This window comes from Anabrus simplex, chromosome 1 (genome assembly GCF_040414725.1).
Source record: "Anabrus simplex isolate iqAnaSimp1 chromosome 1, ASM4041472v1, whole genome shotgun sequence".
NCBI classification, from domain to species: domain Eukaryota; kingdom Metazoa; phylum Arthropoda; class Insecta; order Orthoptera; family Tettigoniidae; genus Anabrus; species Anabrus simplex.
Genome location: NC_090265.1, coordinates 933,303,846 through 933,317,585, shown reverse-complemented (window position 1 = coordinate 933,317,585; position 13,740 = coordinate 933,303,846). Strand labels below are relative to the sequence as shown.

The 13,740-nt window shown below is 37.9% G+C and overlaps 1 protein-coding gene across 1 annotated transcript in view; it reads right to left on the bottom strand.

The window, feature by feature from the left end:
- rdgC (retinal degeneration C) overlaps window positions 1–13,740 on the bottom strand; it is a 1,179,561-nt gene that overhangs the window by 486,601 nt on the left and 679,220 nt on the right. The gene's annotated exons all lie outside the window — the stretch shown is intronic.

The window sequence follows — 13,740 nt, the reverse complement described above, 5'->3', positions numbered from 1 at the left end:
TCCTAACTTTCATTTAGGGGAATTCCAGTTAGATCATACAGCGATTTCTAAGAAAACTCAAAGGGAAATTATGAACGTCAAGAAAGGAGTCATTGACTCTGCTAACCACTTATCTCTAGTTAAAGTCAAATTTCATCCTAACAGACCAAAAATCAGAACAAACAGGAAACTGCAAATCGACCCGAAACGTCTTAAAGAAAACTCGGGCTCCTTTATTGCAAATATCTCCAACCGGAATCCATCCAGCTGGTTGGTTAGAACTCAAAGAAACATTTGTAGAAGCTTCCAAAAGTATAGGCATCCCTTCCGGGAAACGCAAACACAGATGGTGGAACGAAACCTGCGACAAGGCCATAGAACTTAGAAAGGGGGCCTGGATGGATTGGAATTCCAATAAAACTGGAAAAGCTTGGCAGGAATTCATTAAGATCCAGAAACAAACCTCAATGATCATCAGATCTGAGGAAAACAAATATAATCACAGAATACTGGCAGGAATTGAACTGAAATTCACACTGAATAACACAAGAAACCTTCACAGAATTTTCAGAGAAGAAATATCAAATTACCAAGCACCTAGTCTTTGTTTCAAACGTGCGGTTTGAGCTCTAGAAACAAACCACCAGGAAAATTACAAACTGTTAGTAAATCATTTTCAGAAACTTTTACACCATGAATATCCTGGAGAGCAACTCTCCATTGAAAAACCCACACCAAATCCAGATTCAGAACCACCTACATTAGAAGAAATCAAAAAATTGTAAGTGAACTGAAAGAAACAAAGTTCCAGGTGAGGATGGTATAATTGCGTAAATGTGGAAAATTGGTGGCGAAAGTCTTGCCTCGGTACTTCATGCTGTTTTCAGCAATGTATGTATCACGAATATTCCTGAGGACTGGAAATGTGCACTATTCACCTACTGCACAAAAAAGTGATAAAACTGATATAGAGGTATCTCCTTGATATCAGTCACCTACAAAATTTTCTCCAAAGTTCTACTGAGAAGACTTTAAAGATAAAGAGATCACCTCATTGGAGAATACCAGGCAGGTTTCAGAAAGGGCAGATCTTTAACAGAGCAAATACTAAATATCAAAACTACCATACAAATGCGCAAAACTAGACAAACGGTGATCACCTTCGTAGACTTTAGAAAAGCATATGACTCCATAAACCGACAGACACTTTTCAAAGTACTCGAAGAATTTAAAGCAGGTATAAAAACAAGGGAATTAATCAGACATTAACTGACACTACTTCCTAGGAGAAATACCTGAACCCTTTGATGTCAACACAATGGTTCGACAAGGAGATGGACTATCACCTCTCTTGTTCAATCTTGTTCTAGAAAAAGTAATCAGAACCTGAGAAAAAGGGAATAATTCTTGGTAGACAAGTGAAAAACGGAATTCATGTGCGGTGTCTAACTTTTGCAGAAGACCTGGCAAGTCTTTCTAATAATTGGGAAGAAGCAATCTACTCCCTTGAAAACCTACATGAAATTTCAGCCAAAATAGGAATTCAGATATCATATGAAAAAAACCAGTACATGGAAGGAGCCTCTCGGTTTCTGGATGGGCAAGTTATGATGACTAAACTTGGACAAATTTCCCAAGAAAATAAATTCAAATACCTTGGACAAATCATTCAACCTTCTGGATTAAATCGTGACGCAAAGAAGGAGAGAATAAATTACAGAAAGCATATCGAATCGCTTGAAAAACATATAACAAAATTATCTCGGAAAACAAATTTAAGACATTATAATAAAGTAATAATACCTGAAGCATTATACGCATCTGAAACCTTAATCATTGGCGGTAGATCACCCATAAATGATATAGAAAAGCAAGAAAGAAAAAATTTACGGAAAATTTTCGGCCCAGTCTGCATGTAGGAAGTATGGATGAAAAGGAAATCTCACGAAATTTATTGCCATACTAAACAATCTCATACACTATCGGGAAAAGGAGGTTGAAATTCTTACCAAAGTAATTCTAATTTTTTCCCTCAAAGAAAGTCAAGAACAACTGGCTAAATGAAACAGAATCAGATCTTCAGGAAATCACCATCAATCAGGAAACTATGAAAAACCGATCTGATTTCAGAGCACTGATTAATAACCATTGCTTCGCGGAGCTAAAAGCTATAACTAATAAAACCTGGAAAGAAGAACGTAAGAAGAATTTCAGTTAGAGGATGAAGAGATTTTGGGAAGAGAAGAAGGCAAAATCATCAGCTAAATAAGTTCAGGCGTGCTCCCCACTTATGCATAACGATGTGTAATAATAATAATAATAATAATAATAATAATAATAATAATAGCATGGTAATATAGTGAGATTGAATTAAGGTGTAGTAAAGCTAATGCAGTGAGCTCGCAGTTGCGATCAGCAGTATTCTGTAAGAAGGAAGTCAGCTCCCAGACGAAACTATCTTTACATCGGTCTGTTTTCAGACCAACTTCGCTTTACTGGAGCGAAAGTTGGGTGGACTCAGGATATCTTATTCATAACTTAGAAGTAACAGACATGAAAGTAGCAAGAATGATTGTTGGTACAAACAGGTGGGAACAATGGCAGGAGGGTACTCGGAATGAGGAGATAAAGGCTAATTTAGGAATGAACTCGATGGATGAAGCTGTACGCATAAACCGGCTTCGGTGGTGGGGTCATGTGAGGCGAATGGAGGAGGATAGGTTACCTATGAGAATAATGGACTCTGTTATGGAGGGTAAGAGAAGTAGAGGGAGACCAAGACGACGATGGTTAGACTCGGTTTCTAACGATTTAAAGATAAGAGGTATAGAACTAAATGAGGCCACAACACTAGTTGCAAATCGAGGATTGTGGCGACGTTTAGTAAATTCTCAGAGGCTTGCAGACTGAACGCTGAAAGGCATAACAGTCTATAATGATAATGTATGTATGTATGTATGTATGTATGTATGTATGTATGTATGTATGTATGTATGTATGTATGTATATGTAATAATAATAATAATAATAATAATAATAATAATAATAATAATAATAATAATAATAATAATAATAATATGTCTCTGCTTAAAAGAATTGTTGTAGTCTTTGCTACTGTCGTTTCCCTCCTTGTTTCATATAAAGGGCTTAAAACAGAGGGAGAGAGAGAGAGAGAGTGTGCGTGTGTGTGTGTGAATTTTTCTAATGATATACTCTATGGTTGTTGTGTCTACATGTGTAGGTACACATAATGAAATGAAATTAGAATATGAAGGAATTTAAACACCGACTATGAGTTACGTATGATTCTAGTAAGACTCCCCATCCGATGTAAGCTTTATATCAGACTAGCAAATGTACCCGTGCTTCGCTACGATATTCTACAGTACATTGTATTCGAATATCGAAGTAAATACTGTACATACAGTAAATAAGATTGTTTTAAAATGGCATGTCTCTTAGCGTTATCCGAGAAACAGCATAGGGAGGTTCTCAATACGGTGTTTCCAACGTAAAGTGCTTGTTACGGATTAGTGATGATAACGGCAGGCTCACTTGCCTACTGCCATTCACAATCGAGTTGGGAAGTTTTCATTATAATTGCAGGCCCCATCGCCTACTGCGCGGTCACAATCGATTTGGGTGTTTTCGTTACAATGGCAGGCCCCCTTTCCTACTTCCAGACAGATTACAGTTTTCATTAGAATGTTTGGCAACTTCCCTACTACCAGTCGAAATTGAGTTGTGCAGTTATAATTATAATGTCAGGCCCCTTTTCCTGCAGCCAGCCAGCTTACTACCAGTCACACCAAGTTGGTGAGTTTCCATCAAAATAGCGGGCCACTATGCCTAATACCAGTCACATTTTAGATGGATACATTTGTTTATAAGGGCGGCTACCCTTACCTACAGCCAAACACAATCGGGTAGGGGACTTTTAACAACAATGCATGCTTCCTTGCCTTCTGCAAGTCAAATCGAGAAGTGAATTTTTCACTACAATGGTAGGCCTTCCTTACTAATGCCAGTTACACAGGTGTTGGAGAAGGACCCCATTTCTACTGCCAGTCAAAGTCGGTGTGGGGAGTACTGATTACAATAGCAGACACACCCTTTCTCGATCGCTACAAGACGACATCAGTGAATATATATATAGATCGACATACGAAAGTATACGCATGCTTAAAATATTGCAGACCTTCATTTACAGATTGACTGCTGCAAAATGGTACGTCATATCGACAAAGGATTGTACCATAAGACGTCAGATTTAGCGGCCTAAATGGCTGGTCGTATGATATTTGGTCTATTCATGGGTCAGACTGAGTTGAAACGTTCAATAGGGTAAAATTTTTGTAAGATTATCTCACATGCATTACTTTTTCAGATAATTATGTGACAGCTACATACATAGCATTTGGCTCACATATGGCTACTGGGTGGGCCAATTTTCGTGTAGTGTTTGATGATTCTATCTTCCTTATAAGTGATTGAAAGTATGAATTATGCATGTGAAAAGTACAAACTTACTTAACATCGAGAAATAGACAAACTTCAAACGTAAAAGGGATACAGATACAACAAAAAGTCATAAGACCAAGGTTGTAGGTCACTCCAAATTGAATGGAGATTGTGCCTCCCCTCATGTGATAGGACTTCGCGAAGATCTGCACCATCATTAAAATTGCCTCCATATTTCGATATTCTTCGGGGAAAAAGTGAAAAATTTAAAGTTCTTGGAAATGTTCTGTCCGTTACAGGCTAAAACGTATAACTTTGCCAAATTTCTGTTTTCTTGTTCGTCTGGCAGATTATGCCGCAATGTGGATTTTGGGCAAGGAGGGTTAAAATTAGGACTTTCAGGAAACTAAACAAAAAATATGCAGATGGTTGTGATTATTACCTCTTAAGCGCGTAGCTGTGCGAACATTTCGCCAAAATAGTCAATGTACAGGCACACAGTCGTTAGGATTTTAGTTATATAGATAGATAAGGACTCTGTTCCACGCACAACACCTTTTGGTCTATGTCTGATGGACTTACCCTGCAAACCGACACTTCATGATATCTCCCTTGTTAATCATTCTGTCGAAAAAATACACATTAAAAAAAGTTTTAGAAATGGATTTCCAACAAATTTGGTCGATTTCCAGTCAGGTTGGTCATGTACTGTATATATTGTGGAAGAGTAAATTCACCATTTCGGTTCCCTATAAACCGCCAGTCCATTCCAGGAAAAGGAAATGTTATTGACCTTTAAGAATACCTTTGGAAAGGTGGATGCTAAATATAAACTTTGGTTCAAATATCTTCAATAGTTTTCAAGTTGTAAGAAATACGCTCGACACGCGCCCGTTCTTAAGTTAAGTCCGGTTAATGACATCTCCCTTATAAATCCTCTTACCGAAATGATGCACATGAGAAAAAAGGTTTAAAAATTAATTTCCATTAAGGCAGGTAGATTTCTATTAAGTTTGGTTGTGTATATTGGTGGGAGTGCGAAGTCACGGTTTCGGTTTCGTATAAATCCCCCAGTCATTTCATGGATTTAGGAACAATATTTGCCCTGAAACCTACCCAAGGACAGGTGGATTCTAAATATGAAGTTTGGTGGAAATATATCCAGTAGTTTCCAAGTTATAGACAAACAGACAAACAGACACCAAAGCTAAAAATATGCAGATGGTCATTATTACACCTGTATAACTGTATAGAAATGTCGCCAAAATAGTCAATGCACAGACACACTCTAGAAGTGCAGACCTTTATTTCGAGAGTTACTGTTTTGAAACTCTGCGACATATCTGCAAACGGACCTCACCATCAGACGCCTCTTTCAGTGCTCTACAAGGTTGGTCCCATGAAATCTTCTCGTATCTCCTATTTTTATGGGTTAGATTGAGTTAGAATCATTGGGTGTGAAATTTTGTACAATTTTCGCATACTACTTTATATTTGTGATACTCATGTGACAGATAGAATCATAAAATTTGGCTATCACATTGCCACTGGTCATGCCATGTGCGTGCCGAATGTCATGATTCTATCTTTCCTATAAGTGTGCCAAATTAATGTTAACATATACGTGTGAAAGTACAAAATTAACTTGAAACTGAGAAATACAGCTCTATTTAACGTATAAGGAATAGAAATACGATAAAACGTCATAGGACCAAAGTTGTAAATCTCTCCAAAATGAAAGGCGATTGTGCTTTCTGATTTGTGATAAGACTTGCAGATTAGCCACCAATTATCCCGAAACGGTGTGCACCGTCGTTAAAATTGCATCCATATTTCGATATTTTCCGGGGCCGAAAGTTTTACATTTGCATAGCTTAGAATATCTCCTCAAAGGAAAGAGTGTCAAGCTTTCGGGATTAGCACTCGCATACATACGATGTAATTAAGGAAGAAAATAAATCAGTAAAGAAAGTTGGAATTAATAGAAAATGGATTAAAACTGAGGACAGCCGGTTGACGACAAATATGTAAATACCAAGTGAATGTATTTGAAAATCAAATACCCCTCAATAAATTATTCTGGTGTGAGTTATGGATATAAGAAAGAGGTAACAGAGGAGAAATTTAGGTGCAGGCATTCTTAGGTCAACAGATAAGATGACTAATGGTGTTATTACTTAAGCTATTCGAGGACGGTTATAAACTCCAACGATATTCCGCCAATAACCCGCAGAATGGCCGATTGACGCCCTCTCTTGCCTTCTACCCAAGGAACAACCATTAATTTAAAGGTATGACGAGGAAAATGGCAATACGTTATTTTCCTGCTGGCAAGCAATCAGAGACATTGCCATGGTAACCTGTAGGTTCGTTGTCGGTCTGTCTGTCACACACCATGATACCCGCAGAAAATAGTAAATTTCTCCGTCATTTGAATAGTAAGGTAAATTATGAACATAACGAAAGTTGTTTATAATGAAGAGACGTTTCACATACGGTCCACGGAGTTTACAGGTAATCAATAGGATAAGAGAAAATGGAGGAAAACCATTCTGGTTTTCCTATAAACCCCCGTCTAATCAAAGATTTTAAAATGAAATGCATATAGAACCCTTCCTGGGCGTGAGTATACTCCAAATATGAAGTTTGGTTGAAATCTGTCCAGCCGTTTTGCCGTGATGGTAGAACAGACAAACAGACACGAAAAGTAAAAACCACCGATTATGTCTTGAGTTGACCTAAAACGGATAAATATCTGAAAAATGGGCAAAACAAACGAAATTACAGACAGCGGACCCCCTACAACTTTATTTATAAGATAAGGGTTCCTAACACTTCTGTACACGTGAATAATGTTGTAAATGTCAAAGTAAAGGAGTATCTGACTTGACCCGACCTATCCAATGCTTCCAGCGTTCCAGATGTACTCCCTTCGGATATTAAACGTGCGATAGACAACATGAGGAAGGGAACTGGTTCCGGGTGTAATGGGCTCTTCATTTACTGAGTACACAGTGCATCAATCCCAGCATCATGGAATAAAGATAATATAGCTACGTAAGAAAGGAAGTATTCGCATCACTAAAAACTACTGTCCTATAAGCTTGCTTTCTAATTTCTACAGAGTCCTGACAAAGATCTTGGTGAATCGAATTATTTCTACCCTTGATTCATCCCAGTCGATTGAACAAGCAAGATTCTGCAGCAGCTTCAGCACAGTAGATCATATTTGTGCCCATTTTGAAGTAATTAACGGAGCAAACTATTACCGAATGATTCTCTGCTCATCTTATTTCGAAAGAACGTTCGATTTAGTCACTCATGCAACTATCATGCAAGAGTTAGTCGCTCAGGGTGTAGAAGCAGCCTACACCAGGATTCTTCACAACATCTGCGGGACACACTGAGCTCTTGTTAGTGCCAGTGAAACAACTCGAGAATTCCTAATTGGAGGAAGTGCTGAACGAGGCGATACCATTTCTCCCAAACTGTTTATTTGCTGTCCTGAAACTGGCAATGTTAACGCTAAACTGGGAAGAAAAAAGGAGTGAAAATCAATGGGAGAAAGCTTAACAACCTAATATACGCGGACGGCATTCTACTTCTTGCTAATAAATATGAAATTCTATGTTTAGTAACATATCTTGCCTCGGAATATCCGTCAGTGAATCTGAGCATTAACCTTTACAAAACCAAAGCTGTGCCCAACAAATGTGTTAGTGTGAGTGTAGTGTACGCATCAACAACATATCTCTAGAAATTGTCACTGAATATATCTACCTTGGTCAGCTTGTAAATATGAAGGGAGGTACAAAATCAGAAATCTTTAGATGCATCAAGTTAGACTGGCAAGCGTTTGGGAGACTCTTAGCAATTTTCAGGTCAAACGTGGTTATAAATCTGAGTAAAAGTGATCAATTTTCTCCCCGTGCTGACTTTTGACTGTGAAACCCGAACATTGAACGAATAGATAAAAAGGGAAACTGAGTACAGCCCAAATAAGACATTAGATCGGTCACACATGTTAACAACGTCCTGGAGAGAACAGTTATGTTGAAATGGTAGTGGGCCAGCTATGTTAGTCGCATCAAGGACGAGAAAGAGACGAAACTGTTATTGGGGTGGAGTCCTAGAGAACATCTCAGACTTACATGAAGACCACCGGAACCGATGGGATAAAGATATACGGAAGAACGCTGGAGTTCAGTGGCAGATAAACGCCCATGATCATTCCACTTGCGAAAAAAAAAAATTAAGAGGCCACGTCATTTCGATAGAACTGGACGATTACTATGATTATGATGCTGATAAATATGATAAACACACACGTGTGTGAGCGCGCCTCGTTAAAAGCATCCGACAAATGATACATTTGAATACTGTAAATATTATTTCCGAACAGTTCCTGCGACGTATTCTCTGGCGTAGAGAACGTTTTTACTGTTCCAAGAGAAATCACTACAAGAAAAATACCACTATGTTATCTAAGTCAACAAAAGAATATTGAAATGGGAAACTACACTTTCATATGATATCATCAGCCTGAGGATATGATGTTCGTGATAGGACAGAAGATTGAATTTGAAACAACTTACCGGAGACCTGCTATACCAACCAACAGACCTCGGTACTAAGCAATTATTCAAATAGTCATGCTGACATCATGCTCTACAGATGTTGAGTATAAAGCTTATATTCTTTCCTTTTTTACGATTTACTTTACATCGGATCGACACAGGTACGGTAGGTATTATGGCGACGTTAGAATAGGAAAGGGTTAGAGTGCGGAAAGGAACCGACTGCAGCCTTAATTAAGGTACCGGTAAAGCTCCAGTCAACATTGGCTTGGTGCGAAAACTGGGAACCATCCCAGGGTTGCCAGCATCAGGGTTCTAACCCACTATCTCCAGAATGTAAGCTCACAGCTGTGCAACCCTAACCACACGTCCACGGCCAACTCACTCGACAATGAAGTTTATAATATACTGGAAGTCTGCCCGAAAGAAGACGCAGACATAGTAGTGAATTTATATTATTGCATTTGGGCATTTCAGTCATCAACCCTATTAATTGTTTCTGTAGAAATTACCTGACAATTTGTGTGGCTGTTGGCTATGATCTTTAAATTATATTGGATGATCTCAGAAGCGCAGTCAGTCAGTGAATATCCTTGCCTATCCAAGTGATAGTCTGTTCCAATCCAGCTGAGACTGGTGGCGTTTTATGGCATGTAAATTCCATAACTCTGTGTCCTTAACTTCCGACACGTTCCACAACTTGGTACATAATCTCAACATCACACCGTCTGTTATTAATGATGGGCCATTAAGCAAATATAATTATTACTTCCTGGCCTTATTCCCAGTTATTTGAAGTCGGCACTATCTGTAAAATTTAGCCCAAATTTACGGCCGCAAACCTGTCTTGACGCTAACGCTATATACAGTACTAGCAAGATACCCGTGCTTCGCTACGGTATTATACTGAAATTTATAATTGAATGCTTATCGTTTTATATATAACCCACCGATATTCGCGATCTGACTCGTTTTCTGAGAGATTCCGCCAAAATTCGCGATCTGACTCGTTTTATGAGAGATTACGGCAACGTTCCTCCCATTTTTCAATCTTTTCTCCAGCAATCGATTTCGTACTTCCCAGGATAGGTCCAGGTATTCTACCCGGTCAGTTGGGTCCCTAAATCTTTGCCATCTTTTCCTATAAGCATTTTTAATGTGGATCAAATCCTTGAGGAGATCCGGCGTGGTGTCGTCTTGGGTGCCTTGGCGGTACTGAACCTCTACTTTGCGGTAAATTACATCTGCTGCCGTTGTCATTGATGTCAGTATGACCAGCACCATTGTCGCCCGAAGGCAAGTGTGCAGGACTTCTGGCGATACGAATGACATACGTCCGTGCATTATTGACCTTATTACAGAGGTGAACAATTGCACGGTCAATCATATATCTATCGTTTATTTCAAATATGTTTAAATTTTTGTTTATATGCCAGAAGAATCTACTGTAATCTAAGAAGGTTCTCCAAAGGTAAAGATGGCTCTTGAAAACGAACCCAGGAGAGATTAAAAATGATCGGTTTATGATCAGAATAAGTACATGGAAAATCCACAGCCTGTTTCCAGTCATTCAACCGGGTCAAGAATGGAATGAATAAGCCCTCCCGAAGCCTGTCGCGCTCCACTGGGGCAATGATTAAATGAATGACAAATGAAATGAAATGATATTGGAGAGTGTTGCTGGAATGAATGTTGACGGGGAAAACCGTAGTACCCGGAGAAAAACCTGTCCCGCCTCCACTTTGTCCAGCACAAATCTCACAAGGAGTGACCGGGATTTGAACCACAAACCCAGCGGTGAGAAGCCAGCGCGCTGCCGCCTGAGCCACGGAGGCTCCTTATAAGTACATTAGAAACAGTAAAATCAATTGGTCTCACCTCCGTTTTCACCCCACCGCGGTTAAGTTGATTTACCTCCCCCCACCCAAAAAAAAGAAAACGTGTTCCTTTATGTTTAAAGGAGATTCCAAATACCAATGTTCACGTGTGTTACCTTCAGTTTTGAGATATAAGTATTCCCATAAAAATAATTAACTTTTTTCACTTACTTTCACACTCCCCGTCCCCCTTAAGTGAATTTTTGGGCAAAAATACTTGTTTCTTTAATAGTAAAGGATCTTCTAAATACCGATTATCTTCAGTTTTTTAAGATATGTGTCCTCATAAAACGAATTCAACTCCTTTTCACACTCGCCCCCCAAAAATGATTCTCCCCCCCCCCCCCCCCAAGCGCGTCGTTTTATTTTTAAAGAAGATCTAAATACCACTTTTCACGTCTGTAACAACTTTAGATTTTATTAGATGTAAGTATCCTCATACAATTAATTCAATAAATATTTCAAATTTTCACCCCCCCCCCCAACCTTCATTGGATTTTCCGAGAATACCTGTTTCTTTACTTTAACAGGAGATTCCAAATATCAATTTTTACGTCTGCAACATTTTAAGTTTCTGAGATATACTCTAGATATAGTTTTTCTAAATATTCACCCCAATTTTTCACTCCTGTTTAACCCCCATTAATTGATTTTCCAAAATAAAAAAAAATAATGTTTCTGTATTTTTAAAGGAGATTCCATATACTAACTCTCTGGTCTCTAATATCTTCAGTTTCTGAGATATAAGTATCCTAATTAAAGACATTCAATCACTTATTCACACTTTTTACCCCTCCTACTGGGATTTTCCGAAAACAAAATAATACGTGTTCTTTTATTTTTAAAGGAGATTCTAAATATCAATTTTTACATCTGCAAACTTTTGAAGTTTTGAGATATGGATACACTCATTTTTAAAATACACCCCCCTTCACCCCTGCCCCCACTATTTGGATTTTCTAAAAAAATACATGTTTCTTTATTTATAAAGGAGATCCCAAATACCGATTTTCAGGTCTGTAACATTTTAAGTTTCTGAGAAATAAGGATCCTTATTAAAGGCATTAAACTATTTTTCATCCCTTTTCACCCCTCCTACTGGGATTTTCCGAAAACAAATAAATACGTATTTCTTTATTTTTAAAGGAGATTCTAAATACTAATTTTTACATCTATAAACTTTAAAAGTTTTGAGATATAGATACACTCATTTTCAAAATTCACCCCCTTTTCACCCCCCCATTAATTGGATTTTCCAAAAACAAAAGAATACGCGTTTCTTCATTTTTAAAGGAGATCCCAAACACCAATTTTCAGGTCTGTAATATTTTTAGTTTCTGGGATATAAGTATCGTCATTAAAGGCATTCAACCGATTTTTCACCCCTTTTCACCCCTCTTATTGGGATTTTCCGAAAACAAAAAAATACATGTTTCCTTATTTATAATGAAAATTCTAAATACCAATTTTTACATCTGTAAACTTTCAAAGTTTTGAGATATTGATACACTCATTTTAATCATTTACCCTCCTTTTCCCCCTCCCATTAATTAGATTTTCCAAAAACAAAAAAAATACGTGTTTCTTTATTTTTTTAAAAGATCAAGTGTACCAATTTTCAGGTCTGTAATATCTTCAGTTTCTGAGATATAAGTACCGGTATCCTGATTAAAGGCATTCAACCCTTTTTTCGCCGTTTTCACCCCTCCTATTGGGATTTTCCGAAAACAAAAAAATACGTGTTTCCTTATTTTTAAAGAAGATCCTAAATACCAATTTTTTACATCTGTACACTTTTAAAGTTTTGAGATATAGATACACTCATTTTAAAATTTCAACCCCCTTTTCACCCCCTTAGCGACGGAATATCCAAAAATCCTGTCTTAGCGAGCACCTACATCTTAATATGAATGTATCTACAAAATTTCATTTCTTTATGTCCAGTAGTTTTGGCTCGGCGATGATGAATCAGTCAGTCAGTCAGTCAGTCAGTCAGTCAGTCAGTCAGTCAGTCAGTCAGTCAGTCAGGACAAGTTATTATATATATATAGATAGAGGGAAGTATTCATTATGGATTATTTTTGTGATGGTTGGTAGTGTGCAAATAAAGCAGTATGTATTAAGACAAACACAAACACCCAGCTCCCAAACCACAGGAATTAACTAGACTTGTCTAAAATACCCAGCCCTGCCGGGAATCGATCAAGTATCCTCGGAACCGAAGCCGTCAGCCAAGGGGTGGTGCAATTATTATTAGACTATTATTATTATTATTATTATTATTATTATTATTATTATTATTATTATTATTATTAGACTATTATTATTATTATTATTATTATTATTATTATTATTATTATTATTATTATTATTATTATTATATAAAACATAATAGAATGCGCCTCCATGGCTCAGGTGGCAGCGCGCTGGCCTCTCACCGCTGGGTTCCGTGGTTCAAATCCTGGTCACTCCAAGTGAGATTTGTGCTGGATAAAGCGGATGTGGGCAGGATTTCCCCGTCATATTTCATTCCAGCAACACTTTCCAATATCATTTCCTTTCATCTGTCAGCCATTAATCATTGCCCCAGAGGAGTGCGACAAGCTTCGCCTTCCGGAACAATTCCTATCCTCGCCGCTAGATCAGGGCTTCATTCACTCCATTCCTGAACCACTCGAATGAATCCATATTATCTGAGATTAATCCCCAAGTATAATGCAGGCTACTTTTTGGAATTCACAAAAGCTATTTCACGAATATCGTACCTCTCAGTATGCGGAAGAACAACATTATAATAATGTAGTTGTTTTTACGTCCCACTAAGTACTTTGACGGTTTTCGGAGAC